Source organism: Lissotriton vulgaris, chromosome 3_1 (genome assembly GCF_964263255.1).
Source record: "Lissotriton vulgaris chromosome 3_1, aLisVul1.2, whole genome shotgun sequence".
In the NCBI taxonomy this organism is placed as follows: Eukaryota; Metazoa; Chordata; class Amphibia; order Caudata; family Salamandridae; genus Lissotriton; species Lissotriton vulgaris.
In genome coordinates this window covers 1,389,906,862-1,389,933,656 of record NC_141689.1, presented here as the reverse complement: position 1 = coordinate 1,389,933,656, position 26,795 = coordinate 1,389,906,862, and the positions used below count along the sequence as shown (strand labels likewise).

Sequence of the window (26,795 nt, the reverse complement as noted above, 5' to 3'; positions counted from 1 at the left end):
CCTGAAATGATAAAGTTCTTGAAACTGATTCACTGAGGCAATATGAGACAAAAGTCTGACTTTACGACTTTTGGTATTCACAGAGGTCATTTAGGAGTCGTATCTTTATGTCTGTAGTCGGGCTGGAATCTCCGGCTTCGGTTGTACTCTCCGCACTCTGGCCCTACTCTCAGGCTCGGGCTGTACTCTCGGGCTCGGGCCGTACTCCCGGCTCGGGCCGAATGAAGTTTAATCAGTGGGCCGGAATGCCATTTTTACAAAAAGGAACATTAGAAACGTGTGATTAATGGAGAGTTTGGGCAGAAAAAGGGTATCATGTCCCAGAAAAGTTTGCTCCTTTGCATCATGGTACATACAGTCCGCAATTTGCGCTCCCCTTAGTTCTGACTATAGTGTAGCTCCTCCACCTCAAACATCACAACCAGTAACATGGAACACTACAGTCAACACTGAGGGGAGCACAAACTGTGGACTGCATGTACCATGATGCAAAAGAGCAAACTTTTCTGGGATCTGATGTAGTGTCCAGCCACAACCTTTTCCCTGCCCAAACTGATTTTCATGATCTCCTCTATCATTTATCACACGTTCCTAATGTTCCTTTTTGTAAAAATTGCATTCCGGCCCAATGATGACACTTCATCCAGCTGGAGAGTACTGCCCAAGCTGGAGAGTACAGCCCGGGTGCGGAGAGTAAGGCCAAAGCCGGATATTCCGTCCCAACTGTGGATGTAAAGATACGACTCGTAAATGACCTCTGTGATTACCAAAAGTTGTAACGTTAGACTTTTGTCTCAGATTCCCTTTGTGAATCAGGCCGCTTGAATGTAAATTGTATTATCCCATTACTTACACACCAAAGGAGTAGGTATTACCCTTATTCAGGAAACTCATCTGACCCCTTTAAAGTCCAAAAACTTTAAACGTAAATAGTAGGCCATGTAATTAGTAGAAACCACACACATCCACCTAATGACTCACCAAATATTTCTTTCAGCAGCTTTAAGAAATGTAAAATAGATGTCCTCGTTAGAAAAAAACCTTCTGTACAAGCTTCTTAAGACTAGGAAGAGATCATAAGGCTATATTCTTATAACTTTTACCTTTGTCACCCAATAAATTATTACAGTAGGCTTTTGAGCTTTTGGTTTTCTTTAATTCTACAGCATGCAACTACATTTTGACCTTCCATGCATCATACTAAAAAAAATCGTTATCTCAAAAAACTATCCATAGATTCTGAGAGGGATGTTAATGTTTATTACTTTCCCCTTTTGTCTGCAGTTTACAACCTACTGATGCAGGACACGTTTATTTTTACACAGAGGGGCCACTTTATATGATTTATTTTTACAATTTTATTTCTACAGAATTTTAACTTGATTCATGCTGCAAGTGCATGCACTGTCTTATACTGCAGGACCGGTTTGGCAAGTGTTTTTTCCCAGGCTGCTCTCCAGACGTGACTTTTGTGTGTAGTGATGCCCCTACAGCAGGTTAGCCACTAGCCTGAAGCACCTACAACAGAGGCACAAAGAGTTGTAAGGATTCTTCACCTGGCTGTTATCAGTACAACTGAAAGTGTGATCAAGGATGAAAAAGGCTAGGCCTCACATAAAATGTTCTCCTATACCTTGCACAACAGAATCTATCGTCCTAATCATAACCCCTACCTTCTACCATAGGGCAGTGCTTCATGATGTCTAATTAGCAACCCCTTGCTAGCAAAGTGTTAATGGAAAGGGGCGACCACTCGGTCCCCCCGAACGTATGGTGGAGTACCACAATCCCCCCGGGAAGCCATCTTGGGCGGGAGGCGAGTCTCGGCTGGTATGCCCGAAGCGGCGTAGCCGGGGCGCGCCTTTTTCCCGCCCTAGGTGGGTTGGCCCAGACACTGACGCGGCTGGCCACGCCCTTGGGGCAGGCAGGGGCGGGTTTACGCCCGCCCTGAAGACGGATAAAAGGAGAAGCAAGATCCGAAGGCATCCTCTTGTTCCTGTGCTCTGAAGCTGCACCTCCTCGCTGCACGTGAGCTCGAGACGGAACGAAGAGCCAATTTTGAGCGTTGTAATCGTTCTTGTTTGTTTTTCAGATACTCTGTTGGAGAATGCCGAAGAAGGCGGGAAAGCGCATGACTACTGACCAGATGCTGCGCGTTCTCATGAAAGAGGTGACCGACTTAAAGAGGCGAATGGATAAGGACGAGGAAGGGGGGCCGAAACGTCCTTTGGCGGGAACAGCCCCGGGAGGAAGAAACAAGAGGCCCAGGAGGGGAGCAGCTGGGGGAGACAACCCGGGTCCCAGTACCCCGCTCGAGGCTCCCACTCCCGTGCCGGAGGAAGGGAATCCGATTCCCGTTGTGGTCACCCCCGTGTCCGGGGAAGATATGCCGCCCGAGCTGGCAGCACAATTAGCAGCGTGGTTGGGAAAAGGTAGTGAGGGCGCCACGGCTGTCGACGCACACGAGCTGATGAAGCAAGTGCGTCAGTCACGGAACGCAGCGAAGGTGTCCACACTGGCTGCAGCAGTAGAGAAGCCGCAGGGGACGGGTTCAGTAGCAGAGGCAACGTCCGGTGCAGGTAAGCGGCCATTGCCGATTGCGAGAGACGAGTCAGCGCCCTCTCGTAGGGAAAAGTTGGGTCAGCATGTTCCTTTGGCTATTAAGGAAAAGATATGGGCAGGGGAGTATGTAAATATCTTCTCGTTGCTGATTGATCACTATGAGATGGAGCATGTTAAAGGCCAGAAGGATCTCATGCATCCGAGTGTTTGGCGTGCAAAAATGGCCGCCTTTAAGGTAAATGAAAACATTGGTAATTGGGGCCAAGCGTGGGGGGTTTTTACATCAATCCTGGGGGAAAAGAGGCCCGATCTGTTACCCGAATTGCCGATTTATCAGGCACGAATCATGGGGTACTCGGTATCACACGAGGGTAATCATTGGTTTTGTTATGATAACCTGTTTAGAAAAGCTATAGAACATGATAAAAATTTAACGTGGGATTGTTATGATTCGGTAACTTGGTCCAAAATGAAGGAAACTGGTATGTTAAAGTTGCCATTAGTAGGGAGTAACGTTGGCGAATCCTCCCGCCCATATGCGGGGACGCCCTTTCGATCGGGTGCGGGTACCGACAATTACTCGAAGCCTGCCGGCAATACAGGAAAAAAGGGGGTTTGTTGGAACTTCAACAGGGGTAAATGTACTAGGCCCCAGGGAGCGTGCAAATTTAGACACAAATGTAGTGGGTGCGGGCAATCATCCCATCCTGAGTCCACGTGCAGAGCCAAAACGGGTGATAACGGGGGTAGAGGAGGCGCCAAACAGGTCTAACATAGTCCGAGGGGCGCCTTTACCTACCCCGATTGATACCTTGGCAATGATTCCTTGGCTCAGTGAATACCCGGATCGTACTTCTGCTGGGGTGTTGCGGAACGGGTTTGCTTATGGTTTTCGCATCCCAGTGGGGGACTTTCAGGGTGCAGGGAAATGTAAAAATCAGCTATCGGTCTTCCAGCATACGACCGTGGTGCAGGATAAGATCAGGAAGGAAGTTACTCGAGGTCGAGTCGCCGGTCCATTTAGTGTACCGCCGGTGCCTGACTTTGTTTGTTCCCCTCTAGGTGTGGTCCCAAAGAAGGACCCGGGTGAGTTTCGGCTGATACATAATTTATCAGCCCCACGTGGTCTTTCCGTAAACGAAGCGATAGACCCGGAAGTGTGTTCGGTGCGGTACGCATCCTTCGATGAGGCCGTAGCCATTTTGAATCGCCTGGGGCCCGGGGCGCTGATGGCAAAATCTGATATCGAGTCAGCGTTCCGGTTGCTCCCGGTACATCCAGACGATCAGCGTCTCCTAGGTTTCATGTTTCAGGGTCAGTATTACATGGATAGGTGTATGCCGATGGGGTGCTCTATATCCTGTGCCTATTTCGAAAAATTCAGTAGTTTTCTACAATGGGTCTTCACAAAGAAGACGGGTTTCCAACATGTGATGCATTACCTTGATGATTTTTTGTTCTTGGGGGCAGCCGGGGATCCGGAATGTGGGCAGGCTTTGGCGCAATTTTGTGTCTTGATGAATCAGTTTGGCGTGCCATTGGCACCAGGTAAGACTGTGGGGCCTTCCACTTGCCTCGAGTTTCTGGGGATCGAGTTAGACTCCAGAGAAGGTTGTTTTCGTTTACCAGTTGACAAAGTGTCAAAATTCAGGACATCCCTGCAAATGTGTATTAATGGACCTAAGGTTAAGCTGCATCAATTACAGCAGCTGGTTGGCCAGTTGAATTTTGCTCTGAGGGTTATACCAATGGCCCGCCCCTTTTCACGTTCGATTGCTCAAGCCATGGTCGGCCTGAAGGAGGGCCATCATCGCACAAGGCTCTCGGCCGAGGTCCGCCAGGACATGCGCATTTGGTTGGCATTTCTGGCGAATTTCAATGGTCGAGTCGTCTGGAACAAACCGGCCGTGTCCTCCGAGGAGCTGGGGCTGTGGACAGACTCGGCAGGGAGCATAGGTTTCGGTGCCATTTTCGGCACAAGATGGTCTGCACAAAAGTGGCCGACATGGTGGCATGACAGTGGACTGACGAGTAACATTGCCTTCCTGGAACTTTTCCCCATTTTAGTGGCCCTGAGAACTTGGCCTGAAGGTTTCAAAGATCACTCTGTGGTATTTTGGTCTGACAATATGACCGTGGTCGAGTGTATCAATAGTCAGGCAGCACGATGCAAATGGATTTTGAGATTGCTCAAAGAGATTGTTTTACTGTGTATGCAATTGAATGTGCTATTCAGAGCAAGACATGTCCCAGGGGTAATGAACCAGGCGGCTGATGCACTGTCTCGTTTTCGTATGCAGGCTTTCTGGGGTTTCTTTCCCACAGCGGACCCGGAGCCGGCACCCTTTCCCGAAGCTCTCTGGTCTCTCGGTGCCCCGAACTTCGTAACCTCGTGGGAGAGAGTTTAGCACCCAGGACAAGGAAGGCATATGAAGGGGCGTTCCGGTCCTATTTAGCCTTTTTGGGGTCGGATAGAGAGGAGCTTTGGGGCCAGGAAGAGTGGGTTGTAAATTTTCTGATGTCCTTACATCTGGTCGGGAAATCGGTGGCCACGGCTCAGAGGCATCGGGCTGCCATTTCCTTTGTTGCTAGGGCTCATGGGATCCAGGACCCGACAGCGTCTTTCGTTGTACAGAAAGCGCTACGGGGGTGGCAACGCCTTGAGGGTCGCAAAGTAGACGAGAGGCGCCCGATAGGTTTGGATAGGTTGGCCCAGTTATTATCCAGACTCCCTGCTACGTGTTCATCTCAGTTTGAGACAGTATTATTCCGAGCCGCTTTTACGCTGGCATTCCATGGGGCTATGCGGGTAAGCGAATTAGTGGCGAGGAACAAGCAGGATGTGACAGGAGGATTGTGCCAGGAGCACGTCCAGATCAGAGGGGAGACGATGACGGTCTCCTTTGTCAGGTTCAAGACCGATCAGAGTGGGATGGGTGACTGCGTAATCATACGCAGGATTTCCGGGTCCTCCATGTGCCCAGTCAGGTGTTTAGAGGATTATCTAGCACGAAGGGTGGCATCATGGGGGGGGACCTTGTTGAGACACGCTGACGCCACCCCACTGACAAAGTTTCAGTTTCAGCGGGTGCTTGCGATGTCGATTGCCGCTGCGGGCTTGAACCCGGGCGAGTTTGGGACCCATTCCTTTCGGATAGGGGCTGCTACAGAAGCTACAGCTAGGGGTCTGAATGTTGACCAAGTTAAACGGGTGGGGCGTTGGTCCTCCAATTGTTATAAAAGGTATGTGCGGTTGCACATGTTGTGAAGCTGTAACAATGTACTCACGCTTCTTGTTTTGTTTGGTTTTCAGTTGCGCAAGCCTACGAGGCGGGGCGAACTTTGCAGTCGACCCAACACCGGGCCAGCGGTCAGACATCACCGGCTGTGAAAGAGGAGGTGTGGGTCGTGGGCCACTCATACGTGAGACGTGCCGCAGACGTATTCAAGGCAGGTGATATGATTCACGTAGCTGGGGAATACGGGTACAGGGTGTCCTTCTACGGAAGAGGCGGTCTCTGTATTGACCAGTTTCAGTCATTTTTTGAGGATTTGCTAGGGCGGACGAGGTCACCGCCGTCTGTAGTCATAGTACATCTTGGGGGTAATGATTTGGTCACCACTGGTAGACGACTTCTTCTTGAGGCGATGCTTTCCACTGTAAGTTGGTTAGCGAGGAGAGTTCCAGGGTGCACAATTGCGTGGTCCCATATGATCCCACGAAAGGTATGGCGGGGGGCTATTTCGGTTCCTGCTTTAAATCATTCTGTGAGAAAGCTTAATAACAAAGTGAGTAGGTTGTTCCGTTCCAGGACACTGCATTCTATTTCGCATGGGTGTATTAATGATGACAGTATGTATTTGGGGGATGGAGTGCATTTGTCTCGGGTGGGGAACGAGTTACTCATAGGAGACTTCTTAGCATGGCTAAAAGCGTTACACCATGACCTTTAGGTAGGAGTGTTGTGGGGGGTCCGGATAGCCGGTCAACTATCCGGCCTGTGGCGGTAAGGTCATGATCGGTGAGCACTAATTGGTAGATCCCTATGAGTGGGCGTCACCCAGCACGGATGGGAGCGCTCGGGGGAGGTGGCCATTGGCCCCTCAACGGGGAGGCGGTCCCTTCTAAGGATGGGTCGCCGAAAGAAAAGGAAAGGCGGTCAAGGCCCCTTCCTGGGTAGGAGGGGTTACAGCCCCCTCCTGGGGAATTTCCCAAGGCCAGGACGTCTGCGACGGCAGATGTGGTAAGGTGTGTGGGGTTTGGGGGGGGGTCTACGCTACCTTCTAGATACCTCACACGAGTCCTCGTACGACCTCTAAGTGGCGTCGAGTTTTATTGGGGCCCCCGTCAAGTCAAGGGAAATTGGTAATTGCACTTGAGGTACGCCTCTGGGCCGCCCCTCACAAGTGAGGGCGATATTTCTGGGTTAGGGATCTTGACACCGGTTACGACCTTGCCGTTGGCCCTTAAACGTTAGGATGTACAATTTCAAAATTTCAAGTAAATGTTTTGTAGGATGTTAGTTCGGCTAGGAGAACCTTTGTATTAGAGAATCTGTTAAGGTTAGCCAAACATCGCAATGTGGTAATGAAATTGTACATAATATGAAACTGTTTATTTAATGTTTTAATTTTGTTTCATATTTTAATAAATACGGCCGGGAGGGTTACTCCCTCCCGTCTTCCAAAAACTTCAGAACTGTTTCCGGTTTCCCATCCTTGGGGATTGTGTTGAGAGGGGGTGGCGGGTATCTCAGCCATATGGAAAGGGGCGACCACTCGGTCCCCCCGAACGTATGGTGGAGTACCACGATCCCCCCGGGAAGCCATCTTGGGCGGGAGGCGAGTCTCGGCTGGTATGCCCGAAGCGGCGTAGCCGGGGCGCGCCTTTTTCCCGCCCTAGGTGGGTTGGCCCAGACACTGACGCGGCTGGCCACGCCCTTGGGGCAGGCAGGGGCGGGTTTACGCCCGCCCTGAAGACGGATAAAAGGAGAAGCAAGATCCGAAGGCATCCTCTTGTTCCTGTGCTCTGAAGCTGCACCTCCTCGCTGCACGTGAGCTCGAGACGGAACGAAGAGCCAATTTTGACCCACCCACCAGCCCCTGAGGACAGCAAGTGGTTTTGTTGAATAAAGTTGATGGTTAACTCTGATTTTCGTTTACAGGTTGTGGTATTATCATGATGATTTTGAGTATGTAATAAAGAATGATCGATTTGTGTTACGTTTTCGCAAATAAAGAAATTCTGCTTTAGTGTTCATTGGTAAGCATGCTTTGAATAAAGTTGTAGTTGCTATTATCTTTTTAGTTTAGTCATTTAGTTAGCATTGTCGTATTTATTTTGGTCGGGCGGTAAGGTCATGATCGGTGAGCACTAATTGGTAGATCCCTATGAGTGGGCGTCACCCAGCACGGATGGGAGCGCTCGGGGGAGGTGGCCATTGGCCCCTCAACGGGGAGGCGGTCCCTTCTAAGCATGGGTCGCCGAAAGAAAAGGAAAGGCGGTCAAGGCCCCTTCCTGGGTAGGAGGGGTTACAGCCCCCTCCTGGGGAATTTCCCGGGGCCAGGACGTCTGCGACGGCAGATGTGGTAAGGTGTGTGGGGTTTGGGGGGGGTCTACGCTACCTTCTAGATACCTCACACGAGTCCTCGTACGACCTCTAAGTGGCGTCGAGTTTTATTGGGGCCCCCGTCAAGTCAAGGGAAATTGGTAATTGCACTTGAGGTACGCCTCTGGGCCGCCCCTCACAAGTGAGGGCGATATTTCTGGGTTAGGGATCTTGACACCGGTTACGACCTTGCCGTTGGCCCTTAAACGTTAGGATGTACAATTTCAAAATTTCAAGTAAATGTTTTGTAGGATGTTAGTTCGGCTAGGAGAACCTTTGTATTAGAGAATCTGTTAAGGTTAGCCAAACATCGCAATGTGGTAATGAAATTGTACATAATATGAAACTGTTTATTTAATGTTTTAATTTTGTTTCATATTTTAATAAATACGGCCGGGAGGGTTACTCCCTCCCGTCTTCCAAAAACTTCAGAACTGTTTCCGGTTTCCCATCCTTGGGGATTGTGTTGAGAGGGGGTGGCGGGTATCTCAGCCATATTGAATTCGTAAGGAAGCTCAGTTACCATCTGCTTTTCCACAATGTCTGAATCTCCAGCCACAGAAATGCAAGATATCTGGGGAAGTTGTCCTTACCTTCCAGCTTGTGCCATGCCAAATCAGAGGCACCCAAATGGAGCCCATTTTGCCTTGAAATGAATATTTTAATCCTAACTTGAGGATGAACTTCAGAAGACATCCACTCCAGCATTTTCAGTGTTTGCATCCGTTACCCATATATTTTCTTACATTGCTATGAGGTTACAGCTTCCTTTGAGTGCAGTCCAAAGCTCTCATATATGCACTCAGCAACTACTTTACACTAAAATCCCAGAGCCGATCAGCTGACCTTGATGGCGTGGTGGTCTGGCGGTAACCTGATTATAGTGCCTATCAAAGGTACCTAATATAGCTTTATCTCACACACCAACAATACCATTTCATTCTACAGTTTTACAATCTCAGATTGCATGCTATCTTAAAAAGCATCATCTATATTCCTTAGATTCTACATGAAATACTGTCCTTTATTTAAATCTTCTGATTTTTACTTCTCCTTTTTGCCTTCAGATGACTCTTTCCATGCTTCCTTTTACTGCATGCCTCCTCTCTCTTCTGAGCACAACCTGCTCTATGTTACGTGCCCTTATCTCTATTATTGTATTTCAGCAAATTGCCTCCAAGTCATTTTAAAGATCACAACATCTCTTGCTTTGAAAGTCTTAGCCCTACAACCTAACAAAACCTAATCTTCTTTATTTCATATGTTACTACTGCTAATGATCACATCTAACTCCTATTAATATAATGTACCACAAAGAAACTGGGGCAAATGCATGGAATTCTGCTTGAGTGCACGTTACCAGTAACCAACAATAGCTAATAACACTGGACTAACCACTAACCTTAGGTTCTGGAGCAGTGTACTGCATGGCACACAGCACTACAGCCCCCTGCCAGGCATAGTAAGTGTTATACCAATGCAATTACATTATAATACAATGTGGTGTAAATCACTTCATCTCCCTGTGCCTCAGATCCGCACCGGGCACATGAGGAGTACCTACAAAGGACGTTACTTTAATCAGTACTGAGTACTTTGTTCAAGGCAAAACATTTACACAGGCAATACTAAAAATACATATTCAACATAGCCAATTGAGAATAAGTGTCCCAGACAAATCACTTATACTAAGCACATTTTGGAAAAAATTAATTTTTTAGGAAAAAATGGGTCGGCGATTCATTGCAAGTTTTAAAAATTGAGGTGTGTAGTCAATATCTAAAACTAAATTTCTAGTTTGTACTGACATTTCATATTTTTCCAAGGTTTTTAATTATTTTTTAAATGGGTGGTGTAATCAACCTGCCTATCTGTGTGATGGTTGGAACCATGTTATATTCCATGGTGATGTTGTCCAGTGCACACATACCCTTTGTATGACGATATAGCAACACCAACATTGACTTACCAGGATATTGTGCCAAAAACGTAATCTACAAAATTATTGAGTTTGCATACTTTGCATGTCAAAATATTGTGTCCAAAATATCATACATCAGAATATCATAAAAAAGTCAATCGAAATTTTGATAAAATTAGCATTATACGTAATTTATTTAAAATATTAACTACAAAATAAAAATATAATAAAAAATCAGTAGTGCTAATAAGTAATAGGCAAATTGTTCAACAGCGTCACCCTGAACAGAGTGAAGGAACAAGTCGACGCTCAGTTACAAGACCATCGACCTGGTTTCCACAGAGATTGATCCTGCACCGACCAGATTACAACACTGCGCATCATCATTGAGCAGTCGTTGGATTGGAACTCCCCCTTCTATATGAACTTCATTTATTATGAGAAGGTGTTCAACAGCATGGACAGGGAGCCCTGCTGGAAACTCCTCCACCACTACGGTGTGCCAGATAAACTTCTTACAATCATCAAGAACTCTTATGAGGGAATAATCTGCAAGATAGTACATGGGGAACAACTCACAGAAGCCTTTGATGTAAGGGGCGTAGCAGTGCTTAATTTGTAAAATATGAAGTCCAGGTGCTCAAATATTTGTTGGAGGCCACACCCACTCCCCCTGGCTCCACCCACTTCCTCCACAGTGTGCCCTTACCTCCCCATACCCCCTTTGTTCCCTCCACAGATTTTCAAATGTGCTTACACCTCCCTCCCTCCTGCTGGCTCCACACACCTGCGCACTTTCCCCTCTTGCGCTCAGCCTCTATCTAGGCAAACTCTAAGTCCCCGCCCCCTTCTGATGTCTCAAAGGCCTGTAAACTCACAGTCTTCCGTTGCTATTCCCCATCTCATCTGATCTCTCCTTGAGGCTTCCTCCCCTCTCAGCCCTGAGCTTGACTCCCATCCCCTATGTCAAGTTCTCGCCCGGCTGTCCCCGCCTTTCCTTTGGGTCTTTTCGCTATGCCTGACACCTCCCCATCCTACATGCCCTTCTGATCCCCTCCCTCCCGCAGACCTGCACACTTGCTACTCTCTTCTGCTTTCTAAACATAGACTCGTCCCTCTTTCCAACTCTCTCCTACAGGGCTGTCCCCCTCCCTTCTGGTCTCCAGTCTCCTGTCCTAGACTGATACGGACCGACCCCACGTGCCCTTCTGTACTCTTCTCTAGGTGGACATCACCTGCCCTCCTCAGCCTTCTCCAGGCAGGCCTCCAAACCACCATCTCTCCTGCTCTCTCCTCTGTCCGTGCTGGGGGGTTCTCCAGGCCAGCCCCTCCCCCGCTTTTTAACCTTCCTTAGGAATGTACTACTTACCCCCTGCAGGAAGGTGCCCCAATGTGACGTCAAGTTACCACCTCAATCTACAGACTAACTACTCATAAGTAAGGACATCATGTACCAGGAAATGCCTGCAAAAAAACGTTTACCCCCACCGACCCTCAAACTGGAAGGCTGCAGCCAGGTCCGTGGATAGAGGCCTTGTGATTCTTGCAGTTTTCTTCACACTTCCCACACCGTGCAAATCACCTTAATAAAAAGATTATTATCACACCTTTTATTCTTTTCATGGATTTAATTTCTTTTGAGCCCAACCAAATAAAAGTAAAGTACATCAAACATTTAACAGAACATGCCTGCCAACAAATCTTTCAGCACCGCCACCCCTCAAACTCCCCTGGGGGGCTGCAGCCAGGTCCGTGGGCTGAGGCCTCGTGATTTTCGCACTGTTCTTGAGCTTAATTAATGTGCCAGGCACATTCTTGCAAGGCTAGCCCTCCTGGCCCCGGGCACAGTATGGATATAGGATGTATGCTTGTGAAAAGTTAAGTTGGTGGGATATTTGGGTTTATTTCCTTTGCCATTCTTGCGACCTGGTTATCGCAACTTAGGTTTGAAATTGTAAATGTTAGACTGCACATTTCGGTATTTTGTGCAAGCAATATTGTTGCTCGAAAATAAATATGAATAAACTAATTGTGCAAACAAAAGGGTGAAGAGCAATAAGAAAGATTTTAAAATGTGTCTGTGAGATAATCCTACAGCTTCAGAGGCGATGATTTGGAAGAGATTACACAAACAGTGAAACTACTCTCTACACAAATAAAATAAAGTAGGAAACGATACCTTGAAAAGGGTGCTGCTGAAAGAAGAGAACACTTGTGCGTGTAGAAAGTCAGTGTGCCAGTCGGTCTGCCTTAATTATAGGTCTGATGGTCATTCTGTTCCTTGAATTCGTAGCAAGACGGTGCTAAAGAAACAAAATAGAATATTTAATGGAGTCAGGAACAATGTTGCAGGACACCAGTGAAGTGGCAATTAGAAGAAAGCATTGTTGAGGTGTGTCTTTTATCCACAGCACCGTTCTCATAATATGTCAGCTAACAAATGTCCCCTGGTGCTTAACAGCGTTCTTTACTGTGTTTGACGTGGCACAAATGGACTTACAGCCAGCTGAAGGGGGCTGTGCAGAAATTATTCTTATTTTAGAAAGGTCATCTCGACAAGAGAGTTTTATACATAGAAGAGTGCGTTGGGGACATTGGAAATTGGAAATCAGGGACGAGTGAGACGATACGTAATTTGGCTGCACGCTGTTTGTGTCACATGTGCAATGTGAACAGAACGGTTCTTTGCGCTGTGTCATATCAATACACACGGTGCCCCGCCTGACACTGTTGGCATGATTGCTGGAGCCTCTCTGTCTCGGTTCAAGTGACCGTCACCATGAGCCAGTAAAAGCAGCATTGGTTTTTAGGTTTCGCTGGGGGACGGAGCCTTTAGGCTCCGCCTCCAGAGAAATCTGTAGTTTCTAGTATGGGTGACTTGAACACGCCCCTCTGCTTCATTGGCTAGCTCCATAAATGGAGGCTAGCCATTGGAACAGAGAGGCGTCCGTCATGGCCGGAGGAGACTCGGGGGCGTTCCCGAGAATCTTTGGCTTTTGCCGACGTCACGCGACGTCAGCCGAAAGCCTGGAACGCCCCCGAGTCTGTTCCGGCATTGCCGGCACTTCTGCGTCTCTCCTCCCCCCTTTCCCGCCCCCTGGGTTTATTTTCGTCATTCGACCACGCCCCCCCTCGCCCACCCGGCATCTGGACCGTTTTGTGGCGGACTTGTGGGCCGATCGAGTGCCCACCTCGATTGATGGTTATCTTTAAAGAGCCGGTGCCCACCCGGCATTTGCCCGATAAAATCAGCCCCCGCCTGCCTGCCTAAGGAGAAGGGCCGCTGCGCTGCCCGCAGCGACCCGGAAGTGGTTGGCCGGAAGTGCCCGCCCCCGCAGCCCGGGGGGAAGAAAGAAGAAGCCTGGCGGCCGGTTTGCAGGGCTCCCGTGATGCGAGGGAGCCCTGCTGCATCTAGGAGAGCCCAGGAGGAGAGGAACCCCGCCCGCGGCCCCAAAGCGACCGCCGGAGGAGTGCTGCAGGGAGCAAGGCTCCCGTGTGAGGAGGTTAGCCCCGCCCGCCAGAAGACAGCCGGTGATTAAACCCTTCCCCGACCTTTTTGTATAGTCAGCTTTGTGGAAACGTCGACAACATGCTATTCCTTGAAACGTGAGAAATTCTACATTTTCTGGCCAGCAAGACGAGTCTGCGAGTTAAATACTCGTTCCTGTCATGTGCGTTAACAGGAAGGCCAACACTTTGACTCCTGGGAGGCCAACTTGGCCTTCCATCCTCCTAAGGTCGGGATATCGAATACCATCAAAAGTACTATGAGTGCTCAGAAAGGCGGGCCGATAGTGGTAAAACACTACATGAAACGTTATGATCTTCGCTCAGGGAGACCGCACAGCGAGTGGCATAAATTGTACTCTTAAATCGAGGCGGGTAACAGAAGTACTTCCTCCTACACAGCACCTGAGTTACGTACACAATCTCTAAAGTCCGTGTTCCGGAGACAGTGGCTTGGCTCGGAGTGCACCTGCAGGAATGCGGCGGGCACTCCTGAGGCCAGCACGGTTTCACGTCCCCACCCACTGGAAGTACATTACAAGTGCCCTAACAGGGCCCTCCATTGAAACTCTCCGAGCTTCAAAGAAGTGCGCATTGTTTGGGCTCGAAGCACCGTGACCGTATGAGAAGAGGCCGCCCACCAGCGGCTAAACTTAGGCCCTAATGCGCAGCTGATCCGTTTACCTGCAGAGGTTTAGGGCACTCCGGTTTAGAAGACAATGCTGCACATTATTGGAAACACAATGTGTTTCTGTCGTGTGAACTCAAAGAGGGTGCCGGCTCTCAAGGGAAGTGTGGGAAGCCAACGAAATAAATGATGCAAACACGGGGAGGATCGAAAAGCAACCACGGTACCTAAACTCAAGCCGCTATGTCCAAACATAACTACTCCTCTCACAGCAGAGTATGACCAAGTGTGGCAGCGGTGATCTGGAAATGCATCAACAATTAAGCAAATTCCTTTGAAAAACTGGCTAGCAGCTCAGTCTCACTCCAAACTCGGGTTAACTAGGCTGATTCTACACGACATATGGGCTGTCTGTATACACACGTCTCTCTCACCCTCACAGCACATAAAACGCTGCTACATGCCGCCGGAGGAGTGCTGCAGGGAGCAAGGCTCCCGTGTGAGGAGGTTAGCCCCGCCCGCCAGAAGACAGCCGGTGAGTGCGGGTGCTTTCAAAGAGAGGGGGGGGGCTGTACTTGTAAATGCTTGTGCGCATAGCCCGGCGCCCCGGGCGTGGTGGTGAGGCCCGCTCTGCTGACACCGCCTCCTGGTTACAGCGCGGCGCCCTCCCCCCTGGCATCTCCTCTGTGACCGGTCCCAAGCCCGAAGTGCAGTCAGCAGAGGGCAGCCTGGCATGAAGGCCTCCGCACGTCTAGTTTAATTCATCCTGCCTCGCCCTCCTTGTTCCCACAAGTCTTCCCTTCTGACCCTCTGATACTGCCCGTCTCCTCCCGAGACCCGCCTCGTCTTCATTGCCTCACGCCTCCGGGGTGCCCCCAGCCCACCTCAGTTCCACCCACCCGTCCTCTGTTCCACCACCTCTGCCTTGATTACAATCACCCTCCCTCTGCTCCTGCCTTGGTTCCACCCACATGGTTTCACCACCCTTCTTTGCTGTGGTCTCGATTCCACCTACACTGCCGGGGTTGCACCCACCTTTCCTTGCCTCCACCCTACCTCGGTTTTGCTACTGCTATTTGTCAAATGAGATGTAGGTCTATCTAGCAAGTGAAAGTAGATTCCCTTGCCCTCCATTTAACCTTTGCCTTCGATAATCAGACACGAGGGTTGAGATTTCAAAGGAGTCTAAGTAGATAATAAGGTGATTAAATGTATGGAGTAGATGCATGTTTAAGGGAGTTGTACATAAAAGGGATGCCAAGGAGATATGCAATGGTGCTCCTGAAACAATTTTATTTATAATTTGTGCCACATAGGTTCACCCATTTACTGATTGTTCACTTGGAACCTTGCTTTCTGTTATCTAAATATTTTTTTTACACTGGTCTAGTTTTTCCTTCAGGTATTTAATGAGTTACATTTTATTACGTATGTTAAATTTAGGGCAGATAATGTTTGCCATGTCAAATTATTTTACACTTTGCCCTACCGATTTTCAATACCACATGCCTGCCATGGAGTCAACATTTATCAGGTTTCTGCTTTACCCATGTTTCTATCCTTAGCGTTATTGCTTCTTTAAAAAATGTTCTCTTCTTCAGACAGCTTCTCTGATTTCGTAGCCTTTCTTAGACTGTATATACAGGGCGTTAGTATAACCGTAGGTCACGGGGAAGAAGTCTTGCATGCCTCCTTAGGTTTACATATGAAAGTAATTGTTTCTATCTCGTTGTTTAAAAAAAAAAAAAAAAATCTATCTATCCGTACTTCCACTCTTAATTGTAAATGGCCAGGATGTTTGATCAATTTACTGTACTAAAAAAGGTACTGCAGCTATCTAAGCATGCATGCTTGGCTTCAGTGACATTGTTTTGCGGCTTTTTGCGGCGATGTCGGCATAATTGTTGGCAGGTATAAAGCCTCTAAATTAATGTTAGCTTTACGACTAATGCATGTGCCCAGTAGCTGCAACCAACACGGTGCTGAATCTCAACATCGTACTTCTGTCGCTACCAGTTTTGTACAAAATGAATCATTTTAACTCTGCATTCTGTGAAAGGTGGTTTCTACTAGGATAAGTTTTGGTACTGTCACATGAGTGATAAAGCCAATGTTTTACATTTGCCAGTAATTACGCTTAGCATATTGACTTGTAGATTGCAGTACCCTAGTGTATACAGATCCCAGATGAAAATTCCCTACTTTGTTTACGAACTTTGCCACACAACAGTAATCTATCTATTAGAAACGAAACACTTTGCCACTCTTATTTTCTCCACTCTGATTTTTAGGTCGAGCCTAGACAGCTTGCAAGCGGCGTGTAGCTCTAGGTGTATGTGTGTCTCTAGGTGTGTGTGTGTGGAGCTCTGTGTGTGTGGATCTGAGTGTGTGTGGCTCAGGATGTGTGTGTGTGTGTGTGGCTCTGTGTGTGTATGTCTTTGTGTGGCTCTGGGTGTGTGTATGTGGCTCTAGGTGTGTGTGTGGCTCTGTATGTGTGTGTATATGTGTGTAACTCTGGGTGTATGTATAACTCTATATGTGTGTGACTCTGGGTATGTATGTGTAGCTCTGTGTGTGCATCTGGGTGTGGCTCTGGGTGTGTTTGTAATCAGTGTGTATGTGTGTGGCTCTGGCTATATATGTGTAGCTCAAAGTGTGTATGTGTGTGTGGCTCTGGGGTGGTGTGTGGCTCTGGGGTGGTGTGTGTGTGGCTCTGGGGTGGTGTGTGTGTGGCTCTGGGGGGAGGTGTGTGTAGCTCTGGGAGGAGTGTGTGGCTTTGGGGGGTGTGGCTCTAAGTGTGCATGTGTGACTAGGGAGTGCAGAGTGACTAGGGAGTGCAGAGTGACTAGGGAGTGCAGATTGACTAGGGAGTGACTAAGGAGTGCTAGGAAATGACTAGAGAGTGCTAGGGAGTGCACAATGCTAAGAGGCGCGGAGGGACTAGGGAAGCTAGGGAGTGCACAATGCTAAGAGGTGCGGAGGGACTAGGGAAGCTAGGGAGTGCACAATGCTAAGAGGTGCGGAGGGACTAGGGAAGCTAGGAAGTGCACAGTGCTAGGGAGTGCTATGGAGTTCTAGAGACTCCAGAGATTAAGCTAATAACAATGTAAGTGACAATGCCATTTATTTATCTGTTTTCAAAACCAACACATAAATAAAAATGTTGTCATTAACAATGCCAATAGCTCAAACTTTTCCAAAGGCGAAACCATTGCATTGAAAATGCTTGTTATTATTTACTGACTGTCTGCGCCACGGTTACTGCTGGTGGCTCTTCAAACACAGGGCAAATCGCATTTGAGAAAGATTATCACACTTTTGTTTTCCTTTTGGCTATCATGGATTTTTGCATTTCTTTTGAGCACTAACAGCCAAGTAAAAGTAAGTATGTCATTGTAGAGAGCATACACTCTAGAGTAGACAGGAGTTAAATTAAGGGCAAGGCCCTGCCCTTCCGGCAGCCTTGGAGCATAGCACTGCACACCGTGCTCCGCCCGATGCCAGTGGCATGACTGTTGGGGCCTCTGACTCGGATCAGGTGACCGTCCCCATGCGCCAGTAAAAGCAACAGCATTGTTTTTTTTACTTCCTGTGGTTACTTCTGGTGGCAATGACGTAATAAGAGGCCTGCTGCTGCTTCAAAGTGCTTGCCTCAACGTCATGCTAACAGGTGCTGATGACTCGTCTAGTGCGTGTGTGTTGGGGTGTGGGCCACCATCTCTAGAATGAAAAAAGGTTACCCACGGCACGCTGCTGCAGCACCCTACCATATAGAACCAAATACAGCCCAATCAGTGGCCCGCCCACCACCAGCAACACTGAAAGCAAATTAATTTGCATCATGGAAATGAATTTATCAGGCTCGCTCTCTCAGCAGCACTGCAAAGAAACACTCTTCTTCACCTAGGGAGGACTCTGGAGACTGTCTGTGAAGTGAACAACACGGCAGTAAGGCAATAATATTGTGACGTGCAGACTGCAGTGCAGTCATGTCGGTGATGTAAGTTGGCAGTGTAGACCTGGCCCTGATAAAAAGGTGCTGGTGCTAAGCACCAGAAAACACCTGCACAAATTAAGCACTGGGCCGTAGTCAGCCAGAGTTGTTTGCTCCTACCTTATCTCTTCCTGCTGGCAATAGACTGGATTATGAAGATGTAAGCAGCAAGGAAAAGAAGTGGAATCTACGGTACTCCTCTGACGCAGCTCGACGACCTCGACTTAGCAGACTACCCGGCCCTACTCTCCCATACCCATCTATAGAAGACCAACAAAATGGCAGTCACATTAGCACAACTTGGCCCTAACTTCCACAGAGAAAAAAACAAGATCCTGAAGGCTAACACAGCTAGCATAACTGCAGTCACTCTTGCAGGCGATGCGCTGGAAGAAGTTGAGGTCTTCACCTACCTGGGCAGTGTCATAGACACGCAGGATCACGCAGTTGCCAATGTCAAGGCAAGAATCAGCAAAGCAAGTGCTGCCTTCTTTCAGCTAAAGAAGATATGGAGCTCCAAGGACCTAATGCTGCAAACCAAGATTAGGATTTTTAACACCAAGGTAATTTAATGCTTCTGTATGGAGCAGAAACTTGGAGGACAGCAGTGACCACCACCAATAAGTCCAGACCTTAACCTTCATCAACACCTGTCTGAGGAAAATCCACTGGCCAAACAGAATCAGCAACAATGACCTACGGCAGTAGACATTCCAACTCTCTGCTCATGAAAAAATCATGAAAAGATGCTGAGGCTGCATAGATCACCCCTCTGCAAAACTGCATCAAACACCACCAGACAAACCCTCACCTGGAACCCTTAGGGGAAAAGGAAAGGAGGAAGGCCAAGAAACACCTGATGTCGAAGCCTAAAGGCTGACTCCAAGGAGATGGGTTACACCTGAGTTATATTGAAAGTAAAGCCCAGAACAAAGATGGCTGGAGAGTCCTAGTAGATGGCATATACCCTAGGAGGGGTAGTAGACATAAATAATTAAGTGAGCCAGTAATAAGTAATGTACTTAAAATGCAAACACACACACGTATATATCTATATAAGTGTACATGCACACCCCTTAAAACGTTAAAGCAATACTTAAACAAATCCATTAAATAATGTAGTTAAAAATAACTTATAACTGATTAACAAACATATATATAACTGAAATATGTCAGCTAATTTAAATATTAAAATGAATATAGAAATAGTTTATATTTATAATATCAATTAATATCAATTAAGTATATGAACAATATATAGATAACAACAACAAAAGAGTGTTCCTGTTCTGATTTGAATGGAAAGGATGCACAGAGCACAAGGAACCAACAAAGCCCATTTGGTTTGTTAAGAAAGCCCTCACTCACCGACCTGGTCGGTGACTTGCTTCATCATCGGGCCCCACCGGGTGTGACCGAATGCCACCCCGGTGTGCTGCGACGCCAGAGTTACTGCGGAGCTGGTCTTGTGAGGGTGGGAGGGCTATGTGAAAGATTATGTGGATAGTGTGAAGTGGTGAATTAAAATTGCCTTGTATGTATCAAAAATTCTTTTAATCAGAGATCATCAAGGACAAGGTTAAAAAATGTGATGGTAAGTAAGGCCAACTAATTGGATGGTCTACTACCACTAGCATTAAGTGACAACGTAAATGGTCAACATGAACATGTTTCAGCCGGTGTGGTATAATTAACCTGCCATTCGTCAGGACCTAGAGTGTAAACCTCGGCGGTATGGGCACTCTAAGGCCCACCCAACCAGAGGACTTGAAAGTGAAAAAAGTCTGTGAAGTGCAAAAAACGAGGGGGCATCACCACCCAAGGGCAGGACGCACACAGCCTCAAGTCTCTAAATTTTAGAGACAAAAAGTAAAAAGCACCTGTGGGGAATGAAAAAGATACAGACAAACATAAAAAAAGACAAACAAACAATTAGAATTTTTGTTGTTTTAGGCTAGCCAATTCAAGCCAGTTACTTGTGCTCAAGGTGCCAGGGTGCACAACTCATACCTAATAGCAGAGGTGCGTGGCTCTGCCTGTGGCTGAGACTAAATGGTAGGTAGTATAGCCTTAAACAGTGAAGAGACACTCTCATGGTAGATTGCCAATTGCAAGATCTATCTGTGCGAGTGCGCAGGGAGGGAAATAAGTGAAAAAGGAGGCGAAGACCCGGTTCCGAGGGCTGATTAGGTGTACCTACAGGAGACAGGCGCTGTGGGCGATGTGCCAAATGCGCCGTCCCCTCCCTCCCGCGGTCTATGGGGTGGATTTTCATCCCTTGTGAAGTGAGAACTTACCTCTCTCACCCCTTTCGTTCTCTTTTGTGCTGAATGGTCACTGGCCATTTGGCCCATTGATCGCAGAGTGATTTAGTTGTGTCTGAATGCCCTCACTGCCATTCGCCTCCTTTTTCACTTATTTCCCTCCCTGCGCACTCGCACAGATAGATCTTGCAGTTGGCAATCTACCATGAGAGTGTCTCTTCACTGTTTAAGGCTATACTACCTACCATTTAGTCTCAGCCACAGGCAGAGCCACGCACCTCTGCTATTAGGTATGAGTTGTGCACCCTGGCACCTTGATCACAAGTAACTGGCTTGAATTGGCTAGCCTAAAACGACAAAAATTCTAATTGTTTGTTTGTCTTTTTTTATGTTTGTCTGTATCTTTTTCATTCCCCACAGGTGCTTTTTACTTTTTGTCTCTAAAATTTAGAGACTTGAGGATGTGTGCGTCCTGCCCTTGGGTGGTGATGCCCCCTCGTTTTTTGCACTTCACAGACTTTTTTCACTTTCAAGTCCTCTGGTTGGGTGGGCCTTAGAGTGCCCATACCGCCGAGGTTTACACTCTAGGTCCTGACGAATGCCAGGTTAATTATACCACACCGGCTGAAACATGTTCATGTTGACCATTCACGTTGTCACTTAATGCTAGTGGTAGTAGACCATCCAATTAGTTGGCCTTACTTCCCATCACATTTTTTAACCTTGTCCTTGATGATCTCTGATTAAAAGAATTTTTGATACATACAAGGCAATTTTAATTCACCACTTCACACTATCCACATAATCTTTCACATAGCCCTCCCACCCTCACAAGACCAGCTCCGCAGTAACTCTGGCGTCGCAGCACACCGGGGTGGCATTCGGTCACACCCGGTGGGGCCCGATGATGAAGCAAGTCACCGACCAGGTCGGTGAGTGAGGGCTTTCTTAACAAACCAAATGGGCTTTGTTGGTTCCTTGTGCTCTGTGCATCCTTTCCCTTCAAATCAGAACAGGAACACTCTTTTGTTGTTGTTGTCTAATATAGTTTGGGGACTAAGAGTGTTCGTGACTCTCCCTATCTCTCTTGTTGTTGATCAATATATAGATATGCATTCCTATATTTAAAAAAAAGTAAACAACATACTTAAACAATGTAAAAACGTATTAGTATAAACAATAATTTAAACATTTGAATCAACAAATATATATTAACAGTAACATATAACACAATTACAAAAATAAAATGAATATAAAAAATAAAATTAAAGCTAAATAAATACATATTTATTTTTGATAAATAATATAAACATTAAACAAAATAATACAAAATATAAAATAACTTGCAAAAGGGGTAACCTTCAAAATAGTCAGATTCACTAATCTGGAGTGGTTATTTTCATACATTTCACCCCATCATAAGCCAAGCAGGGAAAGTGTTGGACTTTGGAGGGGTTCGATGTACTATTCTGACTACAATCTAAAAAACAATAGGGAAAATGTTGAACTTTGGTGGGGTTAGAATTACCATTTCCACTCCAAAGTAAGCAAAAGCAGGAAGAATTGCATTTTAAAAGGGTTAGGTTTACTATTCCAACTGCAATTTAAGGAACAGTAGGAAAAGTGGACTTTGGATGGGTTTGATTTACTATTCCCACTACGCCGTAAGCAAAATCAGGGAAAGTGTTGGACTTTGAAGGGGTTAGATTTACTATCCTCACTCAAATCTGGGCAACAATAGGGAAAGTGTTAGGGCCTTATTTTAAGTTTGGCGGTGCGGCTTCCGTCACACCCTGGTCCGACCGCCCTATAACAAGTTGGGGAGTTGGACCGCCATGGGAACACTGCTGCCTTCCACATGCCTCTGGCATCTTCAGCAGCACTTCACTCTTTTGCAAATGCTCTCTTCTACTGTGTACTCACTGCACCACCCTCTCTCTTTTCCCACTTTTTCTCCCCACCCTATTTTCTTCACCCATTTCATTCTTCTCTCTTTACTTTCACCTTGTGCATCCTCCTTTCATGGCCTCCCTCTTTTTATTACACTTCTGTCTGTTCTTCCCACCTTTTGTGCCTCTTCCATCACATTTCCCTTCTCCACTTTCTTTTTTTTATCTTTCACGTTTTCCTTTGTAATGCCCTCCCCACCTACATCTTTGCCCTCTGATTCTACTCTCTCTAGTTTTATTATTTTTTAATCCCCTTTCCTCCACCTCTATCCCTACTTTCCATGTACCATTCATTTACAACCCTGATGTCGGTCTACTATCTGTTTAACAGCATACCTTTGCCCGTGAACTTGACGAACTAACGAAGAGCTGAGAAAATTCAGGGGCGGCTGGTCCATAGGGGCGTCGGGGCAGCGCCCCACTAGGCAGATTCAACAAGCAAAACTGCCCACGGACAGCAGGAAATGTAAACAGACGGCAGACGAAATTCGTCTGTTTACATTTCCTGCCTGTGCTGGCAGCTGCTTCACAGATTCAACTGCGCATGAGCACAGTCAGTGGTCATTCCACTACAAACGTGCACCAGGCGAGAGCAGCAGGAGTCCAGCAGACTCCGACTGCGCATCTGCAAGGGGCGCTCTTAATTTCAGCCCCCCCCTCCATTGACATTACATTAGGCATGCTGCGCATGCCTAATGTAGTACAGGAGCCTGAAGATAGGATCCGGCACGGGCGGTGACGTATGGCCGCCCCATGCCCTGTCAACAGGCAGGATACAGTTGAGTAGCTGCCCTTGAGTCACATCCAGTCTCATGATTTGCCACTTGCCATGAGAGGACTCGGAGACGGGATGCGCGGCGGGACCGGCAGAGGAGATTGCTCACCCTGGTAAGTTTATTTGTTTGTAAAAATGTAATTAAATACACCCCCCCCCCCCCCTCGCGCGTACCACCCGGATTCATGCCGGCCGTGACTCTCTACACATTTGTGGTGACTGAAAGGAACACGGCAGAAACATTTTGAAGTTATCTACTCTGCCACCAGATCCATTATTTTAATCCTGCCGTAATGTTTTCAAAAATAACTACTGCAGAAGTAATGTGTGCTGTGTTTACACTTCGTGAAGTTCTTGTATTGGAATCGCCGGAGGGTCTTCCTTATCGTGACAGAATCTCAGTGTGATGGATTCAGCGTCCTAGAGTGTGTTCAGTTGAACAAACGTCTAGATGTTTTTACAATCTTTACAGGAATGTTATTTATGTGCCTGAAAACTAAATCAAGTCCCCCTAAGTCAGTTGTTTTGGGGGACTTGTTGGATGGATGGATGCCTGAATGATGTATGGATGGATGCATGATGGATGGGTGGATGCATGATGGATGGGTGGGTGCATGAATGAATGATGTATGGATGCAGGATGGTTGGGTGGATGGATGGGTGGATGCATGAATGATGTATGGATGCATGCATACATGATGGGCGGATGCATAATGGATGGATGGGTGGATGCATGAATAAATGATGTATGCAGGGTGGGTGGGTGGGTGGATGCATGGATGCATGCATGATGGGTGGATGCATGATGGATGGATGGGTGGGTGCATGAATGATGTATGGATGCAGGATGGGTGGGTGGATGTATGAATGATGTATGGATGCATGCATGCATGATGGGTGCATGCATGATGGATGGATGGGTGGATGCATGAATGAATGATGTATGCAGGGTGGGTGGGTGGGTGGATGGATGGATGGGTGGATGCATGCATGATGGGTGGATGCATGATGGATGGATGTGTGGGTGCATGAATGATGTATGGATGCAGGATGGGTGGGTGGGTGGATGTATGGGTGGATGTATGAATGATGTATGGATGCATGCATGCATGATGGGTGGATGCATGATGGATGGATGGGTGGATGCATGAATGATGTATGGATGGTGGGTGGGTGGATAGATGGGTGGATGCATGAATGATGTATGGATGGATGCAAGGTGGTTCGGGCTCGCTCGTTGCGCTCAATCGCTGCGGTGCAATATGCAAATTAGTTTACGCCCCACCACTTTCAAATGTCACCAGCCGCCCCTGGCTGAGATAGACACAAATAGGAACAGAATCACTCAGTGCATGAGGAATGGGGAAAAGTAAAATCAAAAATATATTAGGTAGTGAAAAAGTACACTCAGAGCACATCAGTGATTTCGCTAGCCCATTCCATTTTCCTATTTCCTGTGTTTTATAAACAAACTGCATAGCCTTGCCAAAGCCTTATAAGTCTATCGAGGGAAGCTTGCACTGCTGATGCCCATTTAGCAATTGTTCTATGCGTGTTCTACTACTTTGGTATTAAATTATTTTATGCCTTTTCGAAATGACTTCAAATTGCCAGACATAAATTTCCCAAGGGTATCATTCAAATCATTAATACATCAATAATTCGTTGCCTGTTTCAGGCAAACAAGTCTTTTCTTTAGAATTATATTATTCTTTAACAGATAATTATACAGAATATCATTTACAACAAAAAGTTACACCACTTTGTCATTCCACAATACATTATGATAATATTCAGCAGCCTAATTCTTTAACTATTATAAACAACTATGAACAAGGAGCAATTCTGTTCAAAATAGCCTAGCATTGTTGGATTGGCCATTTATTCCATTAACAATTTCTTCGAAGTGTTGAAGCCTTTGCAGGCCAGTCTTTTGGTCTTGGCTACAGACAGCGCTATCTGTTTACAAAAAGACCAATTGTCAGCTTACAGTGGGCTTAACACCTACCCATCGCTTACCATTAGTTGGCTTTATTGTAATTCTCTTTTGCTTGCTTTTTATTCATCAGCTTATGTGGGCTTTCCATCCTCTTGTGTTTCTCCTTCCCATGAAGAAAGGCCTTATTATGTGTCTCTTGCCACTGCTTACTTTTGTAGCACTGCTTTTTACTTTTTGGTTAAGCACTCTATAAGATGTATGTGTTTTCCAGGCTCGCCGTGTGTGCTTCTCAACTTTACATTCTTCTCTGTCGCCCATGTAGGTTTCCCCCATCCTCCGTGTTGGTTCTCCCACCCACACCCCTGTGTTCCTTCCACCTTCCTGTCCTCTCTGTTGCTTGAGCTCCTGCTGTATTTTGCCACAACTGCTTTCCAGGTTTCTTCAACCCCACCTGTGCACTCCGTGTTGTTTGCCCTCACCCAAGCCCTTCGTCTTGCTGTCCCCATCTGCTTTTAGAAAAATGGAAAAAATATTTTGCTCTACTTTTTATAAATGTCCTGACCCAACTTGGTTCGGTAAAAAGAAAGAAAAAAAAGTACCAGCATCATAGCATCTTTTTTTGTTTCCTCTTTAGCCATTCTGCACAGTATCGGGGATGCTGTACATCATTGCTAAAAACCATTGGAAATATTAATAGGTTCCAAGGCGAGACCTATTGGCTTTGCCAGTGCTAGTTAAATATTGGTGGGCCTCTGTCTCCAGCACCCTGGGGATTATGGCAGAACGATAAAATAGAGAGACAGACTGAGAGAGAGAGAGACAGAGAGAGAGAGAGACCCCGGAAGGGAGCTGCAGTTAGTTCAAACAATTGTGCAATTCCTACCTCTATGCTTATCCAGACGACACAAAAAATTGCATGAAATTGAAGTTGTAGCCAACATTTTTGAAGACTGATTGGTTCATTTTGTTCATACGGCATTTCATTCAAAACCTTCCGGTGTATCCCAGGCAGAGTGTGCATGCTGTTGAGTGCATATCTAGAAACCAAAGCGGCATACCTACACTCCTCAGAAAAATAACCACACCCTGACTACTGAAAGAAATCCTGTAAGGTTTCAGACCCTTGCATCTGAAGTTTGGTCAAATATTGCTGAAGGTGCTCCAAGACAACCTTAGTGTGCTACGTAACCCTGGCATTGATGTGTATTTTACAATCCAGAAGAACCCTTCTAATACAGTTGTAACATAGAGAAGCTGTTTCATTGAGCCCAAGGACATACTTATGATTTTTGTGTTTTAAAGATGAAAACATCTGCAGTCTGATCTCTGACGTGTTTGGTAAAAATTTGATCATGAACGCTTTTATTGTACTCTAGTGTTTGGTTGACTTAACCTCATTAAAATCTAACAAAGCCCATCATAAATTAACTTTTTGAATGTTCCTTTTTTTTGGTCAAAGATGTGTTTATTAGTATTTCAAAATAGACTCAAGGCCCAATTCGCCCATTTTCCCACGGAGGGGAGAGATTGGTTGATATAAAAAACAATGAAACATAGAAAGAAGAACACTATTATGCACAACAGTGTACCTATTCTCATCTTGTAGCTCAATTAAAGGACACAGATTCTGAAAATGCAGGGGTACAA

At 46.7% G+C, this 26,795-nt stretch overlaps 1 protein-coding gene across 1 annotated transcript in view; it reads left to right on the top strand.

The window, feature by feature from the left end:
* Window positions 1-26,795, top strand: part of IGFBPL1 (insulin like growth factor binding protein like 1) — a 256,928-nt gene that overhangs the window by 144,467 nt on the left and 85,666 nt on the right. The gene's annotated exons all lie outside the window — the stretch shown is intronic.